Consider the following 13,713-nt stretch of genomic DNA (forward strand, 5'->3'; position numbering starts at 1 on the left):
GGTTTTTTTTTTTTTTTGGGGGGGGGGGGTGCAGGTTAAACTATTTATCTCTATTTTGGTAGTGCCATAGGCTCTAAGTGAGATTAGGATACTCTTGGGTGAGAAAGAGACGCAACAAAAAGCAAGTTTAGCGTGAAAAAGCTTGCAGTCTGAATAAGACAAATAAAGAGTGGGAGAACGAGAACATACTGCCTTCACTTTACAGGTGAGAAATCAAGGTGCTGCAATTAAGGGGTGAGTTTTCAAAGGCATACACACATCGAATACCTGGTAACTCAACAGAATGTACCTGCCCTTTGTGCCTTTAAAAATCTCCTTCTGAGAGACTTGCTTGAGATCACATGGGAAGTCTTTGGCAGGGCCAGAAAATGAACCCAACTCTCCGGAGCCCAGGGCCTTAATTACAAGACCATCCTTCCGCCCACAAAAGAGTGAATCGTAAAAAATGAATTATTACTCCTATCAGAATTGCCTTTCCTGAATGCTGATTTTTAAGGTTTATTGATTGACAGTTTTAATAGAAATATGATTAATTTAATCTGAAAACAAGACTTCCCTCAAAGTTTACAACTGGGCCGGTTTTCTTAAACATTAAAGAATTACAGTCCCTATTTTTCTCTCTTGTCATAGACACATTTTTTTACATGCCTACTAAATATTGTGTGTGAAGAATGTCATGCGTGTATACATATAAAATCATTAATAAGCAATATTGACATGAATTAAGTATAAAAGGAAAAGAGCATTGTATGATAAATTTGCAATTTCAGTTTCTGAATCCAAGCTATATATCCAACTCCAATGTACCACACTTTGTGTTTTCCACAGATGAAACAGGAATTATTACTAAAAACAAAAATGTTTTCATAAAGGGGAGCCTGCTTTACCGTACTAGTATTCTGATAAGATTTTTCACTAAAGCCGGAGGCAAATTGGAAAAAAAGTCCAGCTGATTTCATTTAAGATAATATAGGGAATTTCAACCTGGTTGTGTTTTTCTAGTAATAAAAGCAGATGGAAAGAAAGCTCAGATGTAAATAGATGATCTTTAAACTTTAAGAGGTTGGGGAAAATTCTCTATAAAGTCTATAATACTTTCAAGTTTTCAGAAACAAAGGGATGTATTTAGATATCTCCTTGCCCTTTTTCTAATGATTGCATTAATTCATAAAATTTGAACTCCAGAATTTGAAAAGCAGTTGGGGATTGAATTTAACCCCCTAAATACAAGCTTGCGTATTTATTTTTGTCAGATCCCAAAGGGACAGAAGCTTGTTTTTCAGATCTGATTCAGTTGTAGACCAATATAACAGGAAAATATTTTATCTTGTGAGATGTCGGCTATCTTCAGGCTGTGAGATTTCAGTGTCATCAAACTCAAGCCTAGACTGAGCACACAGGGGGTACATATAGACATGGGGAGGTTAGGTGGAGGTTAGACTGCATTAAAAATGGCCACCCAATCTAACTTAGTTCACCCAGGTGTGGACCTTACACTTTGATCCCTAGTGAGGTGGATCTAATCATGAACTGTACAGAAGTTGAGAAAGGTTAGATCAGTCTAAATATATCTGACCTGATTACAGTTAACTACCTCAGACGTAACCTAACTTAGATTGGGTTTGGTAAGACTGATCTAACTGAACTTCTGTACATTTCTGAACACAGCCCCAGGGCTGGGCAGGCCCAGCTGCTAGCCCCATCCCTGGGGCTGGGCTTTTCCTACCACTGCCCCTGGCAGCAGGCTATTTTTAGCTCCCTGATCTCTCACCCCACTCCCAGATGGACAACCTCCATCCCCCCAACCCCGAGCCTCCCAAACACCCACCAAACACCCCATCCTTCCAGCTGCTCCCAGTGCCAGGAGCCAAGGAAGTAAGTCATGGTAGGGGGAGGGGCATACAAGATCAGAGGGAGTTGGTTCATTGAGGGTGGTGGTTCATCTAGGGCCTGATGGGGGGGGCGGGGTCAGGAATTAAAAATAGCCCCTGGTCTGGAGCAGGATAACACCCCCCCCCACAAACCCCCTGCTCATCCCTAAAGCCTTGCCAATCCCTCAACCCCTCTGCAGACCCCACTTGCCCCCGAAGCCCTCCCAGCAGCCCCCATGCCAACTTACCTTAGATTGGGTGGCCATTTTTAACTCCATCTAATCTCCCCCTAACTTCATCTTCCTCCTAACCTTCCTGAACATCTGTACCTACCCAGGGAAAGCAAATCAAGATCTGGATCCAGTGCTGTATTTAGGCACAAGCTAAGAAAGCTGCAGCTTAGGGCCTCACATTACGAGAGGCCTCTAAGACAACCCCCAGGCCAGAATTGACTGCGGCCCGACAAACTGCGGCCTCACAGAGCCAGGCAGAGAGGCCACAGCTCCTCCCGTAGGGCCCATGGCAGCCGCGGTTGAGGCTTTGCCCGGGGGTGGAGGTAGTTTACCTTTGTTCCGCTGGAAAATCTGGCCGTGGGGCTCCGCACAGTGGTCTGCAGTTTGCTGGGCCATGGCATAGAAAGGTTGGGAACCCCTAGCTTATGGCCCCACCCTGTCATAATCTGGCCCTGTCTGGATCTGAAAACTGTTCACTGACCAATCCCAGTTCATCATTAGGGCAACACATATGGAACCTTTCAAAAACCTGATTGGGTTCAAGCATTGTTTTATTGGAAAAGATCAGCATAAGCTCAAGAGTCCACACTTTGTGACCTACTCCAAGAGCAACAGCTTCTACGTTCTGTCTGTTTACCATTCTTTGCCCTACTCACATTCCATCCTCCTAGCGTTTGAGGTGCCAGTCGCTCGGTATTTCTTGCAGGATCGTTACAGGCTGCCTGACCAGTGATTCACCTCCTACCTTCACAATGCAGCAGCAGAAGTAAAACAGCTTCTAGGTTCAGCTTGGAGGTGCAGATGCTTCAGGTTCTAATCAGGTAGCTATTGAGGTTTTTGAAAATAATGTAGTAGGGATTATGAAGTTTTTTTGCCACTGAACAGAGCCCCAGATCTGCTACAGTATGACAGGGATGTTCTTCCTCACTGAATCTGCTCTCCTTAGAAAACAATGTAAGGTCTTGGAGAGACAATAGACCACACATGTCTTTTTTCTCAAAGACAATGAAACAGAAGAGTATCCTAATGATTTCTGAAGGCAGAAGGGAGGTCCCCAAGGTCCCAGCGGAAATGAGATCAAGCGAAAGCAGCTTTGATGGGTAGTTCTGGGTCGTTCAGATCTGTATAGAAACCCAAGAGAGCCTGCAGGTCCACTGCCAAGTCCTGTGAACCAGTGACTGGATACCCTCACTAACCCATATGTACTGAACCCTCTGGTGCTCTATTTTATTCAGAGCCCTGATTCTTGACTCAAAAATATATATAAGCCTACCAATTAACATCATATGACTAGTTCAGACTAATTGTTAAAGGTCAGATAACAGGAAAATATTTCTATTTGACAGTCTAGTATTTTTCAATTGTTCCTCTGTTATACATCTAAGTAAACATTTGTTCCACTTATCATTTCTGAGTAAAAGACATGAATCACTTGACTAGTAAAACTACAACGACAGCTGTTGCTTATTAGAAACAGTCATCTTGTTCAAGGGCCTGCTACAGAAGGATTCTTAGCAAACTGCTTTTGCTTTTACTGCTTTACACTGCAATGAAAGGAAGCCTGTAGAAACTAGGACATTCTTATTTCACTTGCAGTATTTCTGAAACACATCCATGAAGTCCAAGCCACTGAGGCTGAGGTAGAAGACCATGAGGAACAAATGTATTCTCACTCTAGAACACTACAAAATGTTTAAATTAGACTCATTTCAATTTGTGCAGTTTATATGATTCTTCATAACGTGAGTTGCACAAAACTGCACTTAAGAGTGTCTCTGGAAATAAACTATGGTGTTTCGGGCCTAGTATTTTAATGGTAGATAAAATATTTATACCCATCAACATGTGTAACCCATAAATATTTTCGCTAGTCAGAGCTTCTCTGGTCCTGGGGAATAAATTAATTCTGGGTTCATACATTTTTTAGATAGTAATCACTGGTCATTACTGTGTTGCCTAAGGCAGGGGTATCAAACACATGGCCTGCAACCTGGATCTTGCCCACAGAGCCGGGTAACCTGGTGCAAGAAAGACAACTGGGCAAAGAAAAAGAGAACAAGAGATGTTTATGGGGTTGCTAATAGGTAAGGAACTACCAAATTCATGATTTTGCAGTTTTCACAGAAACAACAAATTTAGAGGTCCCCCATAAAAAGTTCTGGTCCCCATCAAAAAGCATGGGGACCATAAAAAAGTGGGAAAACAGCAGCAAGCCAGTGGAGGGAAGGGAGGGAGGAAGGCAGCTGCAGCCAGAAAAGGTAGAAAGCCCTGGCATCCTGGAGCATGGAAGGAGGAAGAAGGGGGCCATCTGTCAATCTCCAGGGAGGGGAGGGACTTCTGAGGCCCCTTGGCCATTCAGAGCCAGGAGGGAGGGGAGGCGCGCTCTGTGCTTTGCAGTAAAAATGGTGCTCAAAGCCACACCAGGACCATGAAATACAGAGGCAGCCTCCGTGAATTAGGTAGGTCTCTTTTAATGGATATGGAGATATTTCCCTTTTAGAAAACTGCCTCAGATCCAGTTTGTCCAAAAGCTGATGTCTCTACGCTGTTTTCTTGGCCTATGTGAAATGAAAATCCCTAATCATCAGGCATTTAGCAGACCAAAGTTCCCTTAGTGTCATCCTTGATCAGAGAAGCCAAAGAATTAGGCTGGCCATAGGGAAATCTGGGACACTGCCCCTGCTTCCCCCACGCTCACACAAATCAGCAGTGCCTGCCTACCTGCCCTCCTGAAAGGTGCTCCACGCTGCTCTGACTTTTAGCCAGGCTGCGGCCCATGCCCCTGCATTTCCATTATAATTCTTAACAGCCAGCTGAGACTGGCCTCTGAAATCTGGGAGCATCCCAGCTAAACTGGGACATATGAAGAGTAAATGAGCATGGAGACTGACCTGAGCCCTTTGGAGCAGAAGCAAGGCACATTGGTGGGGTAGTGTAGAGATGCCGGCCACTCTGCAGCACCTGCCCCAGTTTGGTGGGGGATTTGCATCTTCCTGCCTAATAGTTGAGCACCTTTCATGAAGACTTGGATGTTTTAAAGAACAAGCATTTAAAGACAGAGGGAGAATTATGAGCTGTAGGGTGAGGGCAAGGGAAGAGGACAGCAAAGCAAGAAAGAACGGAGGAGAAGTATATAATGGAAGGGCATGGCTGAAGTTGATTCGCTGGAAATCTACAAAAATAAACTTAGTTGCCAGCCGTTCAAGAACAGTATTAAACTGCAAGTTACTAATGGCACTACGCTGCCCTTCATTCACCCTCCCAACAGTCACTGAAGGGAGCAGCTCTTTGCTGCACTAGATGGATATTTGGAAGTCATTTGGTTTATGTAACATGCCTGATCCTACAAACCCTGGTTAGGCAAGTAGTCTATATTCGCCTGTCATCCTATTGAAATCAAATATACTACTAGCGTAAATGATTATTCTAGAGTGGGCTTTCACGCTAGGGTCATCAGCTTCAGGATACCTGATATGACAGTCTTTCTATCGTAATTTAATAAAACAGGGCACAATTCAGATCAAAGGTGCCCTGGAGTATAAATTGGATTTAAATGGTGCGTAGGCCTTTTGCTGTAGCTCTGTACACTGTGAACTTCACTCCCAGTGAATACTAATTCTTAGAGTACTTGTATTATAGACTCAGTTCTGTACCAGTGTGTGGAGCAGGGTGTGGCTGTGCTGTGCAGTCATTCAGCTAGGCTAGGAGGTTGAAGTACATTCAGATGTATAATTCTGGCAAGCTGTGTATGTTGGTGATAAATGGGCTTGAAGCTTAATTAGCACTTAAATAGTGCATAGGCCTTGTGCTGGCAATCTACGCAGGGGTGAATTTCACTCTATACAGCTACTTTGTACTAAGAATCTACAATATAAGGCAGTGAAATTAACTGAGAAGCTCATACTGATAATTGTATTGAAATTAAAATATCTCAGCTTCAGAGTCAGATGTACAGCAAGGGCCTGATTCAAAGCCCACTGAAGTCGGTGAAAATCTGTCCACCAATTTTTAATGAGTTTTGAATCAGGCCCCTAGTGAATAGGCATGTTAAAGCATCCCTGACACATCCTAGTCTAGAAGAATACTACACAGCACTACACACGGTACAGGAGTTGTAAAATGAATCAATTACTTGTAATCAGCTACTTGGTACAACAAAGAATCGATCAGTCCATTTTCCATTCCACACATTTGCCCAAGGAAGAACTCCTAATTGTTGCAAGGGTAAATCAGCAAAGACATCACCAGGCATCCTGGTTTTCTCTGTTTAAAAATTGCGATTTTTCTGATAAAAACACAAATTCTCTGATTTCAAACTCCAAAATGTATTTTTTTCCATGACAAAAAAGCAGTGCCACTATATATATAGGTATCAGTTGAACTCTGTTTTATTGATATATTTACAATTTTAAAGCCATTTGGAAACCTACCAGTGCCTCAATCACTATAATAAAATAAATTCAAAATACCTATACATTTAGGTGTTTGATTTGGGGTTTTTATCATGGAAAATCAGAGCACTCCCTGCCCCCTTCACTTACCAGGACGCAGATCCAGCTGTGGCTCCCCCCCTCCTTGTGCCAGAGCCCTGCCCATTGCCAATGTCCCTCATTCCCCACCCATAGCCCCCAGCCCCCCATAGCTCTGCCAGAGGCCCCCAGTTGCCAGGGCTACAGGGCCAGGACCTGGGTCTACAGCCCCCTGTGCCCTGCAGCAGCACCCAAGTCCTGGCTGTTGCCTATGGGAGGTGGCAGCTGCTGCAGCAGAGTGTGGAGCCCGACTCCTCCACCCCATGAGTGGCACAGCCAGAGTGGAGCTTGTTGGGGGGAACAGATGTGGGCTGCCTGCTGCAGGCTCAGGGCTCTCCACCTTGCTGCCCTCCCCGCTGGGCCTCTGCAGTCCAGTGGGTGGGACCAGGCAGGGAAGCTTGTTGCTGCCACTGAGAGCTCTACACTGCCATGGTGAGGTGTCCTCTGCCCATCTGGCAGGGGGCACAACTCTGTGCTTCCCAGACTGCTGCTGAGTGGGCAGGGGCCACCTTGTCACGGTGGCATGGAGCAACCAGCAGCAATGAGCTTCCCCACCCAGTCCTGCTCTGCCCTGCCCCACCAGGTCCTGCACATTAGGTTGTGGAAGCCACAGGGGGAAGGCAGTTGGGTGGGGAGCTCAAGCCTGCAGTGGGCAGCCTGTGCCCACCCTCACACAAATCTGGGGGTACGTGCCCACCATGCCCTCCCCCAGGAGTGTGTGCAGCAGCGGGGAGCCAGCCACGTGCTTCCCCCTTCACCCGCCGGATGAGCCGCCCATGGCTCCATTCTGTTCCTGGCCCTGGTCCCCAACCCCATGCACTGCCTCAGCTGGGCAGCAACCTCAGCCCCAACCCTGCCCAACTTCCTTCCTCCCTCCCTCCCTCACTATGGAGGCCCCAATCCCACCCACCTCTGCCAGCACACTTACCTGTGGGAAGCTGCTCTCCAGGCTGCACATGGCATCCCTGCCTGAACACCCTCCTCCCTCCCACCAGCCTGCAAGGGGAAACCCACCATTTCCCACGTTTCCCTTAAAATGAGAAAATCTGGGTTTTACTGCATTTTTCTGTAGTGAAAGGAAAACCCAGATCCCTGGACATCACCCTTGCTAACCATATTCTCTTTATACTGCACAACAAAATGGAGCTGTGCATCTGAAAACCTGAATGAAGAATTTTCAATGATACAGCGAAATAGAAACCTGGTAAGAATAGATAATTCACTCCTTAAGCATTCACTCCTCAAAAAAGCAAGCAAACAAACAACAACAAAAAGCAACCAAACTCCTGCCCCCCCAAAATATGCCTTTTCCTTGTTTAGTAGCACAGGCAAGCTTGATTAGGTTACTTGGATTTTTTAACATTCAACAAATACTATGTGTTTGTGGATATTATGTTTTTCGATCTTTTATCATATCCATTGTTTGCCAAAATGTATCTGTTAAGCATGTCTGTGAAGACCTATCATGGATGGTCTCATAAACAAAGTGTATTTTGCTTAGGTGCAGCTTAGGCTTTCTTTATAAAAATGTACTAAAAATAAACTCTTCACATGAAATGGCAAATAGTCGTCAGCTAAATTATCTTCATCTTTATTGTTAAAGCTTTAATGAAATTGTACTTTCAAAATAACAAAAACCAGGATCCTTGTAAGTTTATTAAACTACATTGGACATACTTAAGGTATTTGTAAAACATATTGATCTTCCTTGCATATAAGGCCATATTCAAGTGGTTACTTAAGTCCCTAACTTTAACTTGCTACTAATCCAACTGAAATTAAGTTATGTTCACATGCTGAACATTAAGCACCTGCATAACTACTATGCTTAATTGGCCCTCAGCTCTGCTTTCAGAAGACAACAAACCTTAAAAAAGTAACTACTGTGTTTTAACATATAGATCAGCATTTCAAAATTGTGCGCTGGTTTTTTAAAGCCTGGACTCTTCATTTTCTCATTAGTGTAGTAAATTAGTCAGTAGAACTCTTTTATCCCCCACTGGATTGGTGTAGAACTATTTTATTTGATTTCCATTGGAGTGTATTTGATTTCATTGTCATATTATTGAGAAGAAGGATTACAATCCCAAATGACTTTGCTTGCAGTCTACACACTCACTCTTAAGTCTGTCAAGATGTAGATGCCCTGCTTACAGCGTCAGAAATTCATCACTTCTTGCAAGGACTTCCTTGAATCAGTTTTAAAGGATCTCTCTGTTTGGCTGCTTTTTCTGTGCTGCAGTGCTAGTGGGAAACTGGAAGGTGGGTATGTATAAAATGCAAAAGGTAACATTCACAGGACACTGCTATATAGTGAGGTTGTGGTATATGGGTAGTATGATCTTTGTTTTTTAAAAAGTCTCAAATCTGGACAAATGTATTGATGTAGTGTCAATTATAATCTAACCAAAAATATGCAGTGATTACTTTCAATTGCTCTTTATGTTACAAAGAATATATATTTTTGAAATTGTAGTATTCTGTCTGCAACTAAAGACATGCCCCCTCAGGTCCTTCCCCCACAAAAAAATTACATTTCTTCATCTCTCAGATCAAAGGTACAGTAAGTCTATAGAAAACAAATTAGGAATGTGTTATTCTCAATGAAAAAAAGGTCTCAGTGAGAGTTATAATTTTATTTTTTTTTAGTGTACAGAATAACATAAATCAAAAGAAGCAATAGTCTACCTTGTGTTTTGACTACTTTGACCCTCTTCAACCCCTGCCAATTTTTATCTCATTTTTGTTTAACTTTGTACATCAGAGTTTAATTTTAAAGCTGGTGCAGGAGACAGTGATGTATAGGTTACATCAAGTATAGCTTAAATTACCCTCTCCCTAGTGATTTGAAGTTGAGGGGAGGGTCTTACTCCAACAGCAGGGCGGGAAAGAGAAATGGTCAGAACTTGCCCTTTGAACCTGACCACCCTCAGCTACAGAAACATTTATGCCAGAACATCATTTATTGATTTTATTATATTTTAAGATCTCTTAAAACTGTTGGTGAAGTTTGCCATATATTAATTTTTGACACATGCATATAAAAACAGAAATATGGGTTAAGCAGAAACTATAAATATAGACAATACTGTCCAATAAACTTACAACCCTTCACTTATAGGTTTCCATTTTGGCTGATCATTCCTAGCAGCCTGTCTTTGAAAATAAATATTAGCTCTTTGATAAGCCTAACCAATCTGAAGATTACAGTTGCATTTGAGGATTAAAGTTTTGCTTATTTGATTTTTTTTCTGTTGCAGCAATAGGAGATAAATATTAATAAAATATTAGGGTCCAGTCCTGCTGGACAGAGCAGTCTCCTTGAAACCGTTGAGACCCTTTGAACAATTCACATGAGCTTTGGCCATTATTCTCAGCACCTAGTGCTGTGCTGTCTCAGTCCACTAAGAACAAGTCTCCCGTGAAATGTTACATGTACCCAGCAATCTTATGAACCCACTGCTGCCACAGAAAACTTACACTGATGGGTAGCTCTGAAAACTCTCCATCCAATTATATACCACAGAGCTATGTATGTGTTTTTATGTAGTAGAATAAAAACCACAGGAAGAACTCTACAACAGACCACAAAATGGGTTTGGCACCTGTGTCTCTTAGGAGTCTAAGTTTCAGAGTTCTGTTATCACATGACCCGCTGACCCAGGGATAGGAAAGCTGACCTTGTCTTACACACAGAAGTCTATTGCTATGACTCCCCTGAGAGCACAAACCAGCTGCAAACTGCTGCAATGATTAACCCTTATGTGTTGTAGATGTAACATCAAGTCATGGTAATAAAGCTTTCACTGCATAACAGATCTCTTGCTTTGTAAATTGTTGCTCTTATCAGCTGCACTCTAGGATGTTATCCCTTTTCTGTGAAGCATGACTGCTGCGTTGTTCACTGGAAAGGCTACTAGATCTATAAAGCCTGTGATATTTATTCAATTGCTTGAGAGGATAATATATAGAATATACTCTGTTTAAAATAAAAACCAGTACATCTTTCTGTTATCTCTTCCCCTGTGTGTCAGAAAAATAAAATAAAGCAGTTATGTGTATAAAACAGAGTGTATTAATTAATGTGGTATATAGAAATAATACAGTGTATTTGAATTTAGGAATATTTGCTATATAGAAATACAGCATTGTTCTTCGCAGTCCAGGACCTTGTGTCTGGCAGTAACTTATACTTAATGCTTCATTAAAATGGAAGCTCTTCAGAGCACTTGGACAATTATGCCAGGAAGTAGAATCCCTTCCAGGCACTGTGACAGTCAGTTTAAACCCTGACATATAAGGTGTGATTACCCTCTATTTTAGGATGCATAACTTCAAACTCTAGATCTGATCCCTCATTCCTCATGCACTCAGATGTATTCTGAAGTTGATGGCAGAGTTGAAAGTGCAATGAAAGCAAGATCAGACCCATTATTATTTGTTATAGTCAGGACTGGTTAAGTCATAGGCATGATAGTTCTGTACATAAACTGCATCTGGGAGACATGATGAATCTAAGCTTTCTTTACCTGGATTTCCTTCACCAAAACAAAATTTCTTATCTGCCCTGGACATGGAAAAAAAAAAAGAAAGAAAAGAAAAAGTGACTTTGATGTAACTGATGTCTGCTTGAATCTGGAAAGGGCCTGAAAAAATGCCTCAGAGAGATGTGAAGTACCCAGTGAGTGCATCTACATGTTCATTAATGCACAGTAGTTACTGCACATTTAGTTTAGTACTTCTTTAATAAAATACTAACTGAATGCACAGTAACTACATTTACTGTGCAGTAGTGCCGGCACATGGTTATTTGTGATGCTCACTGCACAGTAGCCTAATAACACTGTACAGTAAGTTATTAGCACGGTTTTTGAACGGTACACAGTAGGACGGTGTGAAGCTTCAGTTGCTGATTTGATTTGGTGGAGATCTGGCCCGATTTGGTAGCCAAATCTCTGAATCTGAATTGAATCAGGAGACCTGTTAATTTCTTCAAATCAAATCAGAACGCTCCGAATTGATTCGGAGAGATTTGGAAAGATTTGACAAGTCAGCCATAGATACAGCTTTAAATGTTTTTTCTACATACCTCGAGGTACCAGAAGGCTCGTGAATGCTGCGATGGTGGAGCACATGAAGCGTCCCACAGGAGTGCAGGGAGATCCCCAGTGAGCTCAGCAGCAGACCCGGAAGTGAACCAGAAGCACTTCTGGTTCACGTCTGGGTCCACCAGGGAACGCGCCCTCCCCCCCGGCTCAACAACTGATGCCTTCTGGGTCTGGGGGGGGCACCTGGGGTCCCCCCGCAGCTGATCGCTGAGCTGGGAGGGGTGGAAGGAGTCCCCTGGTGCACTTCCCAGTGGACCTGGAAGTGAACTGGAAGTGCTTCTGGACCCCCGGTCCACTTCCAGGTTCACCGCTGAGCATGTGGGGGGGTGGGCCCATGCTCCTGTGGGAAGCTCCATCTGCCCTAACATTGCAGCATTCACGAGCCACGCCTGGTGCCTCAAGGTATGTAGAAAAAGGATTCAAAGCTGTGTCTATTCTCCAAACCAGCATCGAATCTTCAGATTTGGATTCAGCCGAATCAAATCAGGGACAGTGATCCGAATCAACTAATTGAATCACTGTTCCTGATTCAGGCTGAATCCAAATCCGAATTGAATAGGGCCTATTTTGCACACCGCTACTGCACAGTAAGCATCTCATGTAGACGCGCCTTGTATGTCAAAATGGGCGTTAGCTCTGAGACGGTCTGTTCTAGAGGTCCTGGTGACACCATCACGGTAGAGGAGTCAGCGTAGCACAAGGAAAAGAGTACAAATGGGCTTGTCTCACGCATACAAGAAGATGTATTCCACTTACTAATATGCTGGGGATCCTTGCTTTAATTCCTTCCTTCCTGTAGGGAATGGGAAGCTCCAAGGTGGGACTTAGCAGTGGCTATGCTTCTAAGGTAGAAGATCTCACAGAAGTCTAAATGGAAAAAGGGCATTGGTTCCCTGGGTCATATAATTCATCTATAGCCCCAAATTACTTTAATCCAGTCCTGGTCATGATTTTAACCAGATCTATTTTTGCATTCAGCCACATCAGTGTTCACTTTATAACAAAAACATGTGGATAGGTATTTTTCTGGTGGGTTAAGTTAAAATACTTATTGATTGCCAAAGCCAATCAGCTTCTGTTTCTAGCAGGCATTATTCTATGTTGAATTATCTATTATTGGAACCCAGAGGGCTGAATTTATCCAGGGTGTAACTCTATTGACTTCAAATTCATTGTTGGTATAAGTGGGTACAACTCCACCAGCTAGTGGAGATAACACCAGATTTATTTTGGCTTCAGGGCTTAAAAGGTACCAATTTTGGCTCTGGATTTAAGTTATCTGAACAAGCTTCTACAAAACGTAAGACCACCATGACTGCTTTTTTAAACTTCCAGATAAACAGAATTAAAAACATTAAAAAAAAAATCAACATTCCCCTTTAGCATAAACAGTAGGGAAAGTAAATTAGATAAAAAAACAACAAACCTTGCTGTAACAGTGTTGTTATTAAGTTAGTGAAGTTCAGGTTTTCTGAAAATGTGAATCCTTAATATTTGCATAAAAGTTACACATACCACAGGGGAAATCTGCAATAGAAACCAAAGGTCAGGAGGGTGGAGAAGGACATGCTTCAAGTATTACTGTTGTTTGTTTGTTTATAAATGACAACTGGGACAAAGAAGTATGCTGGGAGAAGAGCAGAGTAGTTGTGGTGGTTGTGAAACCCAGAAGATGCAGGATTCCTTTGTTCCCCAGAAGAGTGTGCTAGTCCCAAATCCCTACTTGGGGGCAGCAAAGCACTTGGGCTTGTGCTTTTCTCCACACTTCACAACCTATTTGAGGTGGAGAGGGTGTTGCATTAGGAGGCCTGCCTCTGGTGGAGTAGCACTAACCCACTGGCTGTGTCCACATGAGCGTGGGCATTTGTTTCCCTGGGGACAAGTAACAGCGGTTCATCTTGTGCTGCTGCTACTTGTCCCCAGGGAACACCTGTGCCACGTGCACTCTGGCACACAGCAGGTTACCCCAAGT

General features: G+C 43.1%; 2 long non-coding RNA genes across 2 annotated transcripts in view; both read right to left on the reverse strand.

Annotated features, from left to right (window-relative positions):
- LOC109289550 overlaps positions 1-1,480 on the reverse strand; it is a 15,261-nt gene extending 13,781 nt beyond the window's left edge. Inside the window, exon 1 of the long non-coding RNA XR_002095402.1 lies at positions 290-1,480. This is a non-coding gene — a long non-coding RNA (uncharacterized LOC109289550). The remainder of the gene's footprint in view (positions 1-289) is intronic.
- A 991-nt stretch (positions 1,481-2,471) lies between these two features.
- The window catches only part of LOC109289549, a 19,581-nt gene continuing 8,339 nt past the window's right edge, over positions 2,472-13,713 (reverse strand). The window contains exons 2-3 of the long non-coding RNA XR_002095401.1: positions 12,315-13,514; positions 2,472-2,481 (exon numbers count right to left, since the gene is read on the reverse strand). This is a non-coding gene — a long non-coding RNA (uncharacterized LOC109289549). The remainder of the gene's footprint in view (positions 2,482-12,314; positions 13,515-13,713) is intronic.

The sequence above is a fragment of the Gavialis gangeticus genome, unplaced genomic scaffold (genome assembly GCF_001723915.1).
Source record: "Gavialis gangeticus isolate Ggan-Ray unplaced genomic scaffold, GavGan_comp1, whole genome shotgun sequence".
Classification (NCBI taxonomy): domain Eukaryota; kingdom Metazoa; phylum Chordata; order Crocodylia; family Gavialidae; genus Gavialis; species Gavialis gangeticus.